Source organism: Mirounga leonina, unplaced genomic scaffold (assembly GCF_011800145.1).
Source record: "Mirounga leonina isolate KUSES-001 unplaced genomic scaffold, KU_Mleo_1.0 Mir_174, whole genome shotgun sequence".
Taxonomy (NCBI): Eukaryota; Metazoa; Chordata; class Mammalia; order Carnivora; family Phocidae; genus Mirounga; species Mirounga leonina.
In genome coordinates this window covers 34,351,706-34,367,354 of record NW_023270451.1, presented here as the reverse complement: position 1 = coordinate 34,367,354, position 15,649 = coordinate 34,351,706, and the positions used below count along the sequence as shown (strand labels likewise).

Genomic DNA, 15,649 nt, shown 5'->3' with positions numbered 1-15,649 from the left:
TATGTCTTTCAAGTCAGGTTACAAATCCTTAAAGAAACACAGCGTTCAGGGAGGTAATTTGGCCAAAGGAAATCAAGGTGGGTTTCCTAGATGAGGTAAACTTTAAGTTGCCTTTTTTTTTTTTTTTAAGATTTTCTTATTTATTCATTTGAGAGAGAGAGAGAGAGAGTACAAGAGAGCACCAACGGGGTGAGGGGCAGAGGGAGAAGCAGACTCCTGGCAGAGCAGGGAGCCCCATGAGGGGCTCGCTCTGGAGACTCCAGGATCATCACCTGAGCTGAAGGCAGATGCTTAACAGACTGAGCCACCCAGGCGCCCCTTAAATTGCCCTTTAATGAACAAGTGGAAATCCACCAGGTGGAAGCACACAGGGAAGAGCATCCAGGTGGAGGAGGGCTACATAGACCTGTCAAACTCATTCCTGCTTTTGAGGTATCTGGACTGTTTTATAGATTCTCAGTAGAATAGATTCACGGCATTTGTGGATTTAACATTCATTTACATGTGATCTTTAAAGGTTTTAAATTAAGCATGTAATCCGAAACGTGCAGTAACCTGTAATTTGTCCAAAACTTGAATCAAAATCTTGGTGGCCTTCTGTCTTGGAAGTAGAGTGAGTTGTGTGGGCAGTGAGCCAGCTAGTCTGGCTGAGGGAAAAGCACCCAGGGCAACCTCCCCAGTTTTTTGCCCGTAAGGGTAACTTTCATGAAACATTTGAAATTCGCTTCCTTTGTTAGTCCTGTTTGAGAAGCAGATGCCAGGATGGACTTAAATATGCTAGGATTTGTATTAGGGAGCCGCTTTAGGAGAGACATGGGGAGGGAGCTGGGTAAGCTCTTGAGACTGGGATGCAATTGTAATGCAGAGACAGAGAGGGAGGGAAGGTCCAGCGGAAGTGCCCAGAGACCATGCAATCTAAGGAAGGTTCCGGAAGGCCATGGGGGAAGTCCTAGTACCAAAGTCGCGGTCAGAGAAGCCCCCTGTCTCCCAGGAGCGGGCCTGCCTCAGTATCCTTGCCCCACTCCAAGCAGCCAGTGGGAGGCGCCACCTCGGCACGCAGTCCGTTGACAATGCCTTTCTCAGCACAGCTGCTGGAGCCGTTGTGTACTGCAGTTAGAGCTTGGCACGGGGCGTTCTGTTTCTTTTCAAAAGTTGTCTTAAAAAGAAAACTACTAAGACTGGTAATGGAAGTAAAGAAAAGGTAAAATATTGATATATTTTATAGGCAGATTTCTTAACCCTTTCTAACACATGTGCATAATGATTTTGGTGTTGCAAATGAATCTGGGAAATCTACAAATAGGGAATTCATGAAGAAGGAAGATTGATTGTACAAGGTTAAAAAAACTTTTAATGTACAAAAGGGCATAAAGTGAATATGTCTCCTTTCCTCCTCTAGCCTCACACAGCCTCGTTCTCCTGGTTCCCTGCTCCCCAGTCCTAAGGGAACTGCTGTGATCAGTCTATTATTTATCCTTTCAGCGGTATTCTTCTAATAGCATCTTGAACAAAATGAGTGGTTCATGATAGGGGATTTGAATGTGAAGAGATAAGGCATCAGAAAACAAGCAAACATGGGCAAGCAACTTAGGCACACACTAGGCCTCAGCATCTCGGCTCTAAAATGGAGGGGATGACCTTGCCTACTGGGCTGCCTGAGAGCATTAGCAGTTTCATGCGCATGAAGGGCCTGCTGCGGTAAAGGGTGCGTGTCACATCCGTGAGCTTCACCTACAAGCACTCCTCTTGGTCTTCTAACCGCACATGGTGGTTTTGACCTTCCCTGTCCCACTGTCGGTGACTGACCCACGTGGTCCCAGCCTTGGGTACAGTTTCACAGTGAAGGAAAGGGAGGCTGGAGAAAGGAAGCAGTTAACTAACTATGGCTATTCTGTGTATCTCAAACCACCCCCACTTCTAGTTAGAGGATTTATGGAAAGGGTCATAAGGTTTTTTTTTTGTTTTTTTTTTTAAGGACTGGTAAAATCAGGGTTTAGCTTTCATGACAGCCAAACCCCGAGAGAGGAGACAGGAAGATAGAGTCTAAAGGAGAAGAGGGGATATTTCTTGATTCACGTAAACTGGAAAGTGTTGCTTCGTCCAGTGTAAGTACCCAGCAATGCATGAGTGTTTTTTTCCGTCATTCAAGTGTTAGTATGTCCTTCATAAGTTGAGAATCCATTTCCTCCCAGGAAAACTAAGCCCTCTGCCGTTCTGAATGAATTTTAGGCATTGATTCTGCTTGCAATAATCTATGTGAAATTGATTCCCTTAGGAGAATCAAACAGCTTTTTTACCCTAGAAATTATACTTATTTTTCAATTATACATATATTTTCACTTACTAGAGGTGCCACTGTTGGCAAAGCCTTTAGAAAGGATTTAACATCAGAGATACCGTTTACTTAAAAAAAGACAGGGCTTTATCTGATTCGAATATTTCCCGGAGTCAAACAGCATATAAATAAATGTAAAAATGAAACAGAAGACCATGTCATGCGGAAATGAGTCTGTGTTTGAATCGTTTATCTGCTTTCTGTTCCTGGGCAAAGCTATCTGAAGCTCCGTTGTTTCTGTAAGAGCTCTGAATACTGGTATTTTCCTGCTTTGTGTATCTTTGAGATGTAATTCCTACTGACTTCAAAGGGAAAAATGATAGCACGACGTAGATCAAGATTTTGTTTTGAGGAGGGTTTCAGAGGCTTGTCTGCCTTTTTTAAGAAGATAAAAGCCCTTTTGTTTTCTCATGTGCTCAGGAGTAGCTACCATCCTAAGCGGGAACTCAGATTTCTCACAGTTTTATGTTTTAAGTAAGGAACAGAATATCTAAATTATGCTTGTGCTTTCACTGTATCTCTAAGCTTTTTCTAAGTTTTACCCTGAAAACACTTGAGTTGAAATCAAGAGAGGTACAGTTTATTCTGGTCACTAAACAAGTAATTTCTTTCTTCCATTTTTGAAGTCTCAGCTTGGGGCCGATGTTAAGGATGGTGGGAGCCTTTTACTACTTTGCTCCCCAGAATTCCTGACCACAAATATTACTAGGGGGTACTTATTGCCTGCCCCCAGTGCCGGATCAAGGTGGGAAAAGAAGCGAATCCTTAGATGCTGCCAACTTTATTTCTTCTGATCTAATCAGCTTCACTACAGCTCATTCTTTCTTGGTAGTCTGTAAGCTCTACTGTAATTATTCATCAATGCTTTCTGGTTCGGGACCTAAATGAGAGGAAGGGGATATTCTCACCTTTTCATTTAGCTCTGTTTATAACAGAAAATTAATAGATGAAGTGCTGTTTTGTTTCTCCATATCTCAATACATATTTTCATGACTGTGTGCCCCTCATTATATTGTTCCCCCCCTCTTTGTGCATCAGTGACTCCTGATAGGGAAAAGCATTCTTACCTGTGCCAAAGGACGATTTCTTCTAATCACAGCGGACTATGCTGGGATAAGACAAGGAAAGGGAGAAATATGGTTCTTGTTCTTGGGATGCTTAGCATTTGGCTAGCAAGAACACACATGGAATTATTTGCAGTGATATAGAAGTGATATAGAAGCGGTTTAGGTAAGTGGTTCTCAACCTGTTTTTCTGCCACAACACATATGTACATTGAAGTTCACAGATGTGATGTACACCCCTGGGTGTAATCATGGTTAAACACAATTCTTTAGGAAGTAGCCATAAGCCCGCCCATACTTTCCCCCTGTTCAAGAAAACAGCAGAGCGCAAGTGAATCAGGATGCTGGGGTTCAAAGAATATCCTTACGCTTATTCACGTTTATTTTAAAATGCCAATTTATTAAATACTTTGTTCCTTTGTTATTAGTAATGAATTACTTGCGACACCCTTTAGGACTGACTGCCCACACAGAAGTTAGCATTGAAAGGTGCTGATTTATGCAGTAGTTGCTATACTTGTTTCATAATGCTGCCCGTAGGCTCCGCCCTGCAAATACATGTACACATACAAAGTTCTCAAAGAGCCTGCGAGTACCTCTGTCCCAGGCAGGGGGCAGCCCAGAAACCTTTGATATCCTGTGTCTGGATGCCATGAAACTTAACAGCTGGTGTTCCTGCCGATATCAGAAATGACACTACCTCAGGGCTCTGAAAGAAGTTTGGTTAAAGAGTGCTTAGATATGCCCAATCCATTCATTCAGGAACAAGTATCACTTCTCAGTAGCACCCGAATAGCAGCCTGGCCACGTGACTTGCTTTGTCAATTGAGATAATAAGAAGTGACATATGTCACTTACAGATGGAAGCTTTGCAAGCTCTTGCATCTGCCACCATTGCTTTTCTCCTTTGTCACGAGAGCAGCATTCACTTCCTGGAATAAGGGCTGCCCTGGAATGAAGGAGATGGGGAGCTCAACTGAAACGTGTCTGCAACCGACATTAACGTGAAACATGAGCAAGAACTGAACCTTTGTGGCTGTGGGCTACAAAGACCGTGGGGTCATTTTTTGCTTTGTTTTTAACCAAGCATGACTCAGCTGATTGATCATATATCGTTCTTGGAAATACCATCCATCTTACAAAGTTTTGGTTTCAAGTGTGATCTGTCATGTTTCATGCGCGTATTCCTTAACCTCTAAGAAATTGAGTTTTCTCATCAGCAAGAGAAGAATAAAAAATACATTTTTTACTGTTCCAATGAGAATACTGTAATTGAAAATAACATCGTAAACTCAAAAAAATGTATAATTGTAAGGAGCAGCTTCTCTAGAGGGGAACAGTTTTTAGCATGAGGCAGATCTTCGACCCACAGTCCACCTCTGCTCCTGACTCACTTTGAGATCTTGCACTGTGTTACTTAAATCCTCTGAGCCAGTTTCCGAACGTGTAAAAAGTGGGTGTGAAAACTGTGCAAGCTTGTTGGGGAGTTACTGTTCTCAGAGTGTCAATCTCAGCGCTTAGCATGTGGCAGGAACTCTTAAGTATATGGCAGCTGCTATCATTGTAAGAATGTGGGTTGTTCACTCTGTTGGATATTCATGGTGTGAAATCAACAACAGTGTTCAACATTTTCAGCATTTACACATCTAAAGTGTGTGGCAGCTATTGCTTGCCGGCCTGTTTTTCTTTCCTCAACTCCGATCTCCATTAGCAAAGGACCAATTCACCTTCCCATACTTGGCCCTAGCACCCAACAGGTATTAAATAACCACTAGTTGGACTTTAAAAGATTTTGAAGTTTAATTGTGGCTGTCCTAAAATAATAAAAGCTAAGAATCTGGGGCTTTATTATTATTATTTTTAGATTGTATTTCTCAAGGTATGATCTGAGATCCTCCTGTGTCAAAAGTTTGAGGGATGGGGTGAGGTGGGGGTGGGTGGGGCAAAGTGCTTTGACAACGCAGATTCCACACTGTGGAATCAGAACTCTGGGGAGCTTGATGCTTAGGGAACCTGGATTTTTAAGAAACACCCTTCCCTGTGGCCCTCCTGCCCCTACCCCAGGTAAACTGATGCAGGTGTCTAAACATCAAGCTTTGAGAAAGAGGAAACTTCTCTTTTAGAACGGTTCTGTTTTCCCTTTATTGTTTGGCTCACTTCTCCTTCCTTGTTGATTCTGTGTCTTTGCATTTAACTAGAAAGTGTTTGGGAAACATTTAGAATTCTCTTTGGCTGGATTTTACCTCAACCCGGTTGTGATAGTCGGGGACACAGAAATGGCACAAGGTTCTCTCGTGGTTGGTGGTTTTGGGAGAAGGGTCTTCCATGTGCTTGGAGTTGACTCCATAACTATCCTGCCTTGCTCCTAACTAGGCTCAGATGTAGTTAAGCACTAATAAATATGTCCTTACTTGAGATAGATCAGTAATGCACCTGCCCCCGCAGTTTGCTCAAGTGACGTAAATCATAGCGACCATGCCCTTCGCTGCTCCCCTCGTCTCAGTTGCCTCATGGCTCCTTTAACCAGACTCCAAAGAAGTTAGGCAGGGGGCTGTGATGGCAATGGGGTTTTTAATTCAGGGGTTGGCAAAGGATAGCAGTGATTCTGGAAGAGAATGAGTATTCATCCTTCTGTGGGGATATCTCCCATGTTAGGGATGGGGACCCCTGGAGGCAAGGCTGCATGTGAGGTGAGGTTCCAAATCCCTGGAGCAAATTAAAAGCTAAATTTGAGAAATTCAAGTCAGCGATCTAAGAGCATTAAATGCCAGTGCTGAGCTCTTTTGAGTGAGGCACCCTGTGTGACCACACTGGTCACAGGCCCCTGAAGCCTGCCTTGAATCTAGGGATGAATCCTTTTCACTCTTCTCCCATCAACTCAAAGGGAACTTTGAGATTCTCAGGTTTTTTTTTTTTTATTTTTTTGCATGTGTGGTTTACCTTTATTTACACTGTGCTTTTTTTTTTTTAAGTTTTTAATTTTAATTCCAGTATAGTTAACATACAGTGTTAGTTTTAGGTATACAGTATAGTGATTCAACAATTCTGTACATTACTCAGAGCTCATCATGGTAAGTGTGCTCTTTAACCCCCTTCATCTATTTCAACCCCCCCACCTCCTCCCCTGTGGCAACCATCAGTTTGTTCTCTAGAGTTAAGGGTCTGTTTCTTGGTTTCTCTCTCTTTCTTTTCCTTTGCTTGTTTTTTTTCTTCAATTCCACATGAGTGAAATCATATGATGTTTGTCTTTAATTGATTTATTTGCTTAGCATTATAGTCTCTAGCTCCATCCATTTTGTTGCAAATGGCAAGATTTCATTCTTTTTTTATGGCTGAATAATATTCCAGTGTGTATATATACCACATCTTCTTTATCCATTCATCTGTCATTGGGCTGCTTCCATAATTTGTAAATAATGCTGCAATAAACATAGGGGTACATGTATCGTTTGAATTAGGGTTTTTGTATTTTTTGAGTAAATATTCAGTAGTGCGATTACTGGATCATAGGGTAGTTCTATTTTTAACTTTTTGAGGAACCTCCATACTGTTTTCCACAGTGGCTGCACCAGTTTGCGTTCCCACCAATAGTGCAAGAGGGTTCCTTTTTCTCCATATCTTCACCAACACTTGTTATTTCTTTTTCTGTTGATTTTAGCCATTCTGACAGATGTGAGGTGGTATCTCAATGTGGTTTTGATTTGTATTTCCCTGATGATGAGTGATCTTGAGCATCTTTTCATGTGTCTGTTGGCCATCCTGTCTTCTTTGAAGAAATGTCTGTTCATGTCTTCTACCCATTTTTAAATTGGATTATTTGTTTTTGGGGTGTTGAGTTGTGAAAGTTCTTTATATATCTTGGGTATTAACCTTATATCCAATATGTCATTTGCAAATATCTTCTCCCATTCAGTAGGTTGCCTTTTAGTTTTGTTGATTATTTCCTTCACTGTAAAGAAGCTTTTTATTTTGATGTAATAGTTCATTTTTGCTTTTATTTCTCTTGCCTCAGAAGACATATCTAGAATGAAGCTGCTACAGCCAATGTCAGAGAAATTACTGCCTGTGTTCTCTTCTAGGATTTTTATGGTTTCAGGTCTCACATTTAGGTCTTTCATCCATTTTGAGTTTATTTTTGTGTATGGTGTTAAGAGTGGTCCAGTTTCATTCCTTTGCGGGTAGCTGTGCAGTTTTCCCAACCCCATTTGTTGTAGAGACTGTCTTTTTCACATTACATATTCTTGCCTCCTTTGTTGCAGATTAATTGACCATGAATTGTGGGTTTATTTCTGGGTTTCCTATTCTGTTTTCTTTATCTATGCGTCTATTTTTATGCCAGTACCATATTGTTTTGATTACTATGGCTTTGTAATATAGCTTTAAGTCTGGAGTTGTGATACTTGCAGTTTTGTTTTTTGTTTTCAAGGTTGCTTTGGCTATTTGGGTCTTTTGTGGTTCCTTACAAATTTTAGGATTGTTTGTTCTAGTTCTGTGAAAAATACTTTTGGTATTTTGATAAGGATTGCATTAAATGTGTAGATTGCTTTGGTAATATAGACATTTTAACAATATTTGTTTTTTCAATCCATGAGCATGGAATGTCTTTCCGTTTCTTGGCATTGTCTTGATTTTCTTTCATTCATGTTTTATAGTTTTCAGAGTACAGGTCTTTCATGTCTTTGGTTAGGTTTATTCCTAGGTATCTTATTATTTTTGGTGCAAATGTAAATGGAATTGTTTTCTTACTTTCTCTTCCTGCTGCGTCATTATTACTGTATAGGAATGCAACAGGTTTCTGTACGTTCATTTTGTATCCTGCAACTTTACTGAATTTATCACTTGTAGAAGTTTTTTGGTGGAGTCTTTAGGGTATACTATGTATAGTATCAGGGCATTTGCAAATAGTGAAAGTTTTACTTTTTACCAATTTGGATGTCTTTTATTTCTTTTTGTTGTCTGATTGCTGTGGCTAGGATTCCAGTACTATGTTGAATAAAAGTGGTGAGAGTGGACATCCTTGTCCTGTTCCTGACCTTAGGGGAAAAGCTCTCAGTTTTTCACTATTGAGTATTATGTTAGCTGTGGGTTTTTCATATAAGGCCTTTATTATGTTGAGGTATGTTCCCTCTAGACCTACTTTGTTGAGAGTTTTTATCATGAATGGATGTTGTTCTTTGTCAAATGCTTTTTCTGCATCTATTGAAAGGATCATATGTTTTTTATCTTTTCTCTTATTGATGTGATGTATCATGTTGATTGATTTGTGAATATTGAACTACCTCTGCATCCCAGGAATAAATCCCCCTTGATTGTGCTGAATGGTTTTTTTAACGTGTTGTTGGATTTGGTTTGCTAGCATTTTGTTGAGGATTTTTGCATGTATGCTCATGGAAGATATTGTCTTGTGGTCCCCCCCCTCCTTTTTTTTTTGAGGTGACTTATTGGTTTTGGTATCAGGGTGATACTGGCCTCATAGAACATATTTGGAAGTTTTCCTTCCTCTTCTATGTTTTGGAATAGTTTGAGAAGAATTGGTCTTAACTCTTCATTAAGTGTTTGGTAGAATTCACTTGTGAAGCCATCTGGTCTTGGTCTTTGGGAGTTTTTTGATTACTGATTCAATTTCATTGCTGGTAATTGGTCTGTTTGAATATCTATTTCTTCCTGCTTCAGTTTTGGTAGTTTATGTTCCTAGGAATTTTTCCATTTCTTCTAGGTGTACAATTTGTTGGCATACAATTTTTCATAATATTCTCTTAAAATTGTTTGTATTTCTGTGATGTTGTTATTTCTCTTCTTTCATTTGTGATTTTGTTTATTTGGGTCCTCTCTCTCTCTCTTTTGATGTGTCTGGCTAGAGGCTTATCAATTTTGTTGCCTTTTTCAAAGAACCAGTCCCTGATTTCATTGGTCTGTTTTCTTGTGTGTGTGTGTGTGTGTGTGTTTGGTTCTATATAATTTATTTCTGCTCTAATCTTTATTACTTCCTTTCTTCTGCTGGTTTGGGGTTTTGTTTTTTCTTCTTTTTCTAGCTCTTTTAGGTGTAATATTAGGTGGTTTGAGATTTTTCTTGCTTCTTGAGGTAGGCCTGTATTGCTATAAACTTCCTCTTAGAACTGCTTTTGCTGCATCCCAAAGGTTTTGGAATGTTGTATTCATTTTTGTTCATTTCTGTGTAATTTATTTCTTCTTTGATTTCCTGATTCATTGTTTAGTAGCATGTTATTTAACCTGTATGTATTTGTGGTCTTTCCAGATTTTTTCTTATGGTTGATTTCTAATTTCATAGCATTGTGGTCAGAAAAGATGCATGCATGGTATGACTTCAGTCTTTTTGACTTTGTTGAGACTTGTTTTGTGGGCTGTTATGTGATCTATTCTGGACAATGTTCCATGCACTCAAAAGATTGTGTATTCTGCTGTTTTAGGATGGAATTGGAGCGAATGTTCAGAATATATCTGTTAAATCCATCTGGTCCAGTGGTCATTCAAAGCCACTGTTTCCTTGTTGATCTGTTCGGATGATCTGTCCATTGATATAATGGTGTTAAAGTCCCCTACTATTATGTATTACTATTGATTGTTTACTTTATGTTTGTTATTGACTATTTTATGTATTTGGGTGCTCTCATTTTGGGTGCATAAATATTTACAATTCCTATATATTCTTGCTGGATTGTCCTCTTTATGATTATGTAGTGTTCTTCTTTGTCTCTTGTTACAGTTTGTTTTCAAGCTACCCCAGGTTTCTTTTGATATCCATTTGCATGATAGATGTTTCTCCATCCCCTTACTTTTTCTTTAAAAATTTTATTTTATTATGTTATGTTAGTCACCATACATCATTAGTTTTTGATGTGGTGATCCATGATTCATTGTTTTTGTATAACACCCAGTGCTCCACACAGTACGTGCCCTCCTTTATACCCATCACTGGGCTAACCCATCCTCCCCCCTCCTAAAACCCACAGTTTGTTTCTCAGAGACCATAGTCTCTCATGGTTCATCCCTCCCTCCGATTTCTCCCCCTTCATTTTTCCCTTCCTTCTCCTAATGTTCTCCATACTATTCCTTATGTTCCACACATAGGTGAAACCATATGATAATTGACTTTCTCGGCTTGACTTATTTCACTTAGCATAATCTCCTCCAGTCCCATCCATCTTGATGTAAAAGTTGGGTATTCATCCTTTCTGATGGCTGAGTAATATTCCATTGTATATATGGACCACATCTTCTTTATCCATTCATCTGTTGAAGGGCATCTCGGCTCTTTCCACAGTTTGGCTATTGCGGACATTGCCGCTATGAACATTGGGGTGCATATGGCCCTTCTTTTCACTACATCTGTGTCTTTGGGGTAAATACCCAGGAGTGCAATTGCTGGGTTATAGGGTAGCTCTATTTTTAATTTTTTGAGGCACCTCCACACTGTTTTCAAAAGTGTCTGTACCAACTTGCATTCCCATCAACAGTGTAAGAGGGTTTCCCTTTCTCCACAACCTCTCCAAAATTTGTTGTTTCTTGCCTTGTCAATTTTTGCCATTCTAACTGGTGTAAGGTGGTATCTCAATGTGGTTTTAATTTGAATCTCCCTGATGGCTAATGGTGATGAACATTTTTTCATGTGTCTGTTAGCCATTTGTATGTCTTCTTCAGAGAAGTGTCTGTTCATCTCTTCTGCCCATTTTTTGACTTGATTATTTGTTTTTTGGGGTGTTGAGTTTGAGAAGTTCTTTATAGACCTTGGATAGCAGCCCTTTATCTGTTGTGTCATTTGCAAATATCTTCTCCCATTCTGTGGGTTGCCTCTTTGTTTTGTTGACTGTTTCCTTTGCTGTGCAGAAGCTTTTTATCTTGATGAAGTCCCCAAAGTTCATTTTTGCTTTTGTTTCACTAGCTTTTGGAGATGTATCTTAAAAGAAGTTGCTGTGGCCGATGTCAAAGAAGTTACTGCCTATGTTCTCCTCTAGGATTTTGATGGATTCCTGTCTCACATTGAGGTCTTTCATCCACTTTGAGTTTATCTTTGTGAATGGTGTTAGAGAATGGTCGAGTTTCATTCTTCTGCATGTGGCTGTCCAGTTTTCCCAGCACCATTTATTGAAGAGACTGTCTTTTTTCCATTGCATATTTTTTCCTGCTTTGTCAAAGATTATTTGACCATAGAGTTGAGGGTCCATATCTGGGCTCGCTGTTTTGTTCATTGGTCTATATGTCTGTTTTTGTGCCAGTACCGTGCTGTCTTGGTGATCACTGCTTTGTAATATAGCTTGAAATTGGGCAACGATTCAATCGGGCAGCTTTGTTTTTCTTTTTCAACATTTCCTTGGTGATTTGGGGGCTTTTCTGATTCCATACAAATTTTAGGATTGTTTGTTCCAGCACTTTGAAAAATGTCATTGGAATTTTGATCGGGATGGCATTGAAGGTGTAGATTGCTCTGGATAGCATAGACATTTTAACAATGTTTATTCTTCTGATCCATGAGCATGGAATGTTTTTCCATCTTTTTGTGTCGTCTTCAATTTCTTTCATGAGTGTTCTGTAGTTCCTAGAGTATAGATCCTTTACCTCTTTGGTTAGGTTTATTCCGAGGTGTCTTATGGTTTTTGGTGCTATTGTAAATGGAATCGTTTCTCTAATTTCTCTTTCTACACTTGTATTGTTGGTGTATAAGAAAGCAACTGATTTCTGTGCATTGATTTTGTATCCTGCCACATTACTGAATTGCTGTATGAGTTCTAGTAATTTGGGGGTGGAGTCTTTTGGGTTTTCTGCATAAAGTATCATGTCATCTGCGAAAAGAGAGAGTTTATCTTCTTTGCCAATTTGAATACCTTTTATTTCTTTTTGTTGTCTGATTGCTGTTGCTAGGACTTCTAGTACTATGTTGAACAATAGTGGTGAGAGTGGGCATCCTTGACGTGTTCCTCATCTTAAGGGAAATGCTTTCAGCTTTTCCCCATTGAGGATGATATTTGCTGTGGGTTTTTCATAGATGGATTTTATGAACTTGAGGAATATTCCCTCTTTTCCTATACTCTGAAGAGTTTTAATCAGGAAAGGATGCTGTATTTTGTCAAATGCTTTTTCTGCATCAATTGGGAGGACCATACGGCTCTTCTCTCTGCTCTTATTAATGTGTTCTATCACATTGATTGATTTGCGAATGTTGAACCACCCTTGCATCCCGGGGATAAATCCCACTTGGTCGTGGGGAATCATCCTTTTAATGTATTGTTGGATCCTATTAGCTAGGATTTTGTTGAGGATTTTGGAATCCATATTCATCAGGGATATCGGTCTGAAATTCTTCTTTTTGATGGGGTCTTTGCCTGGTTTGGGGATTAAGCTAATGCTGGCCTCATAGAATGAGTCTGGAAGCTTTCCTTCTGTTTCTATTTTTTGAAACAGCTTCAGGAGAATAGGTATTATTTCTTCTTTGAATGTTTGGTAGAGTTCCCCAGGGAATCCATCAGGCCCTGGACTCTTGTTTTTTGGGAGGTTTTTGATCACTGCTTCAATCTCGTTACTGGTTATTGGCCTATTCAGGTTGTCAATTTCTTCCTGTTTCAGTCTTGGCAGCTTATAGGTTTCCAGGAAGGCATCCATTTCATCCAGATTGCTCAGTTTACTGGCATATAGTTGTTGATAATTTCTAATAATTGTTTCTATTTCCTTGGTGTTAGTCGTGATCTCTCCCCTTTCATTCATAATTTTATTAATTCAGCTCCTTTCTCTTTTCTTTTGGATAAGTCTGGCCAGTGGTTTATCAATCTTATTAAATCTTTCAAAGAACCAGCTTCTACTTTTGTTGATCTGATCTACTGTGTTTCTGGTTTCTAATTAATTGATCTCTGCTCTAATCTTAATTATTTCTCTTCTAATGCATGGCTTAGGCATCATTTGTTGCTTTTTCTCTAGTTCTTTAAGGTGTAGCATTAGTTGGTGAATTCGGGATTTTTCTATTTTTTTGAGTGAGGTTTGGATGGCTATGTATTTCCCCCTTAGGACCACCTTTGCAGTATTCCATAGGTTTTGGACTGATGCGTTTCATTCTCGTTGGTTTCCATGAATTGTTTAAGTTCTTCTTTGATTTCTTGGTTGACCCAAACACTCTTGAGCAGAATGGTCTTTAGCTTCCAAGTGTTTGAATTTCTGCCAAATTTTTTCTTGTGATTGAGTTCCAGTTTTAGAGCATTATGGTCTGAGAATATGCAGGGAATAATCTCAGTCTTTTGGTATTAGTTGAGACCTGATTTGTGGTCCAGTATGTGGTCTATTCTGGAGAAAGTTCCATGTGCGCTCGAGAAGAATGAGTATTCTGTTGTTTTAGGGTGGAATGTTCTGTAAATATCTATGAGGTCCATCTGGTCCAGTGTGTCTTTCAAAGCTCTTGTTTCTTTATTGATTTTCTGCTTAGATGATCTGTCCATTGCTGAGAGTGGAGTATTGAGGTCTCCTACAATTAACGTATTGATATCAATATGACTCTTTATTTTGGTTAACAGTTGGCTTATGTAGATGGCTGCTCCCATGTTGGGGGGCGTAGATATTTACAATTGTTAGATCGTCTTGTTGGATAGATCCTTTAAGAATGATATAGTGTCCTTCTGTGTCTCTAACTACAGTCTTTAGTTTAAAATCTAATTTGTCTGATAAGAGAATTGCTACCCCAGCTTTCTTTTGAGGTCCGCTGGCATGGAAGAGGGATCTCCATCCCTTCACTTTCAGTCTGGATGTCTCTTTAGGTTCAAAATGAGTCTCTTGTAGACAACATATGGATGGGTCCTGTCTTTTTATCCAATCTGCAACCCTGTGCCATTTTATGGGAGCATTTTGGCCATTCATGTTGAGAAGATTATTGAAAGATATGAATTAATTGTCATCATGTTGCCTGTGAAGACGTTTTTATAGATTGTCTCTGTAAATTTCTGTTGTAGATCACTCTTGGGGTCTTTCTCCTTTTATAGAACCCCCCTTAATATTTCTTGCAGGGCTGGCTTAGTGGTCACATATTCTTTCAGTTTCTGCCAGTCTTGGAAGCTCTGCATCTCTTCATCCATTCTAAATGACGGCCTTGCCAGATAAAGTATTCTTGGCTGCATGTTCCTCTCATTTAGTACCCTGAATATGTCTTGCCAGGCCTTTCTGGCTTGCCAGGTCTCTGTGGATAGGTCTGACGTTATTCTGATGTTCCTCCCTCTGTACGTAAGGAATCTTTTCCCCCTAACTGCCCTTAAGATGGTTTCCTTGGTTCTAAGATTTGCAAGTTTTACTATTACATGCCGGGGTATTGGCCTGTTTTCCTTGATCTTGGGAGGGGTCCTCTCTGCCTCTAGGATGCGAATGTTTGTTTCATTTCCCAGATTAGAGAAGTTCTCAGCTACAATTTGCTCAAATATATCTTCTAGTCCCCTCTCTCTCTCCACCCCCTCTGGGATTCCAATAATTCTGACATTGGAATGCTTCATGGTGTCACTTATTTCTCTGATTCTATTTTCATGGATTCTGAGTTGTTTTTCCCTGGCTGCCTCTTTTCCCTTTTTATCTATTAAATGGTCTTCCAGGTCACTAATTCATTCTTCTGCCTCACTTACCCTAGCTGTTAGATTATCCAGATTAGATTGGATCTCATTGATAGCATTTTTAAATTCTGCCAATTCACCTTTCATTTCTGCCCTTAGAGACTCTATGTTGCCATTAATTGATTTCTCCATTCTAGTTATTGTCTTCACAATTGCTAGCCTGAATTCCATCTCCAACATCTTAGTTATATTTGAATCCATTTGTAAATCTGTGGCATAAGTCATAATCTCTGAGTCTTTCCTATTTGGGGGTTCCTCCTCCTAGTCATTCTGTTGATGGGTGGTTGAGGGAATGTATAGAGTCCAAATTATTGACCACAACCAAGCAAGATGCACCTGTTTTCTAGGGACCTTAGGGTTGCTGGCCTCTTGTTTTCCCAGCCTGTCTTCTGGGGGAGGGGCCTGCCATGCTGTTACTCAGGCAACCCTGTTTGGGCAGAGTTGCCCTGCCCCCTGTGGCAGGGGATGGGCTCAGTGGGAACTGGTTTTTTGGGACTTTTGTTCTCTGGCACTTTCCCTGGTGGCTTTCTGTGTCTCTTTGGAGAGTCAGAGCAGAAGAGACCGTTTCCAACCCTCTGCCTCAGAGCAGAGAGATCACAGTCTGTTCTTCAGTGAGCTCCCCAGGCTACATTACCTCTGTTTCTGTCCATGCTGCTATA

The 15,649-nt window shown here is 39.8% G+C and overlaps 1 long non-coding RNA gene across 1 annotated transcript in view; it reads left to right on the top strand.

Moving 5' to 3' along the window:
- Window positions 1-2,084: 2,084 nt before the first annotated feature.
- The window catches only part of LOC118020837, a 128,494-nt gene continuing 114,929 nt past the window's right edge, over window positions 2,085-15,649 (top strand). Inside the window, exon 1 of the long non-coding RNA XR_004682023.1 lies at window positions 2,085-2,105. This is a non-coding gene — a long non-coding RNA (uncharacterized LOC118020837). The remainder of the gene's footprint in view (window positions 2,106-15,649) is intronic.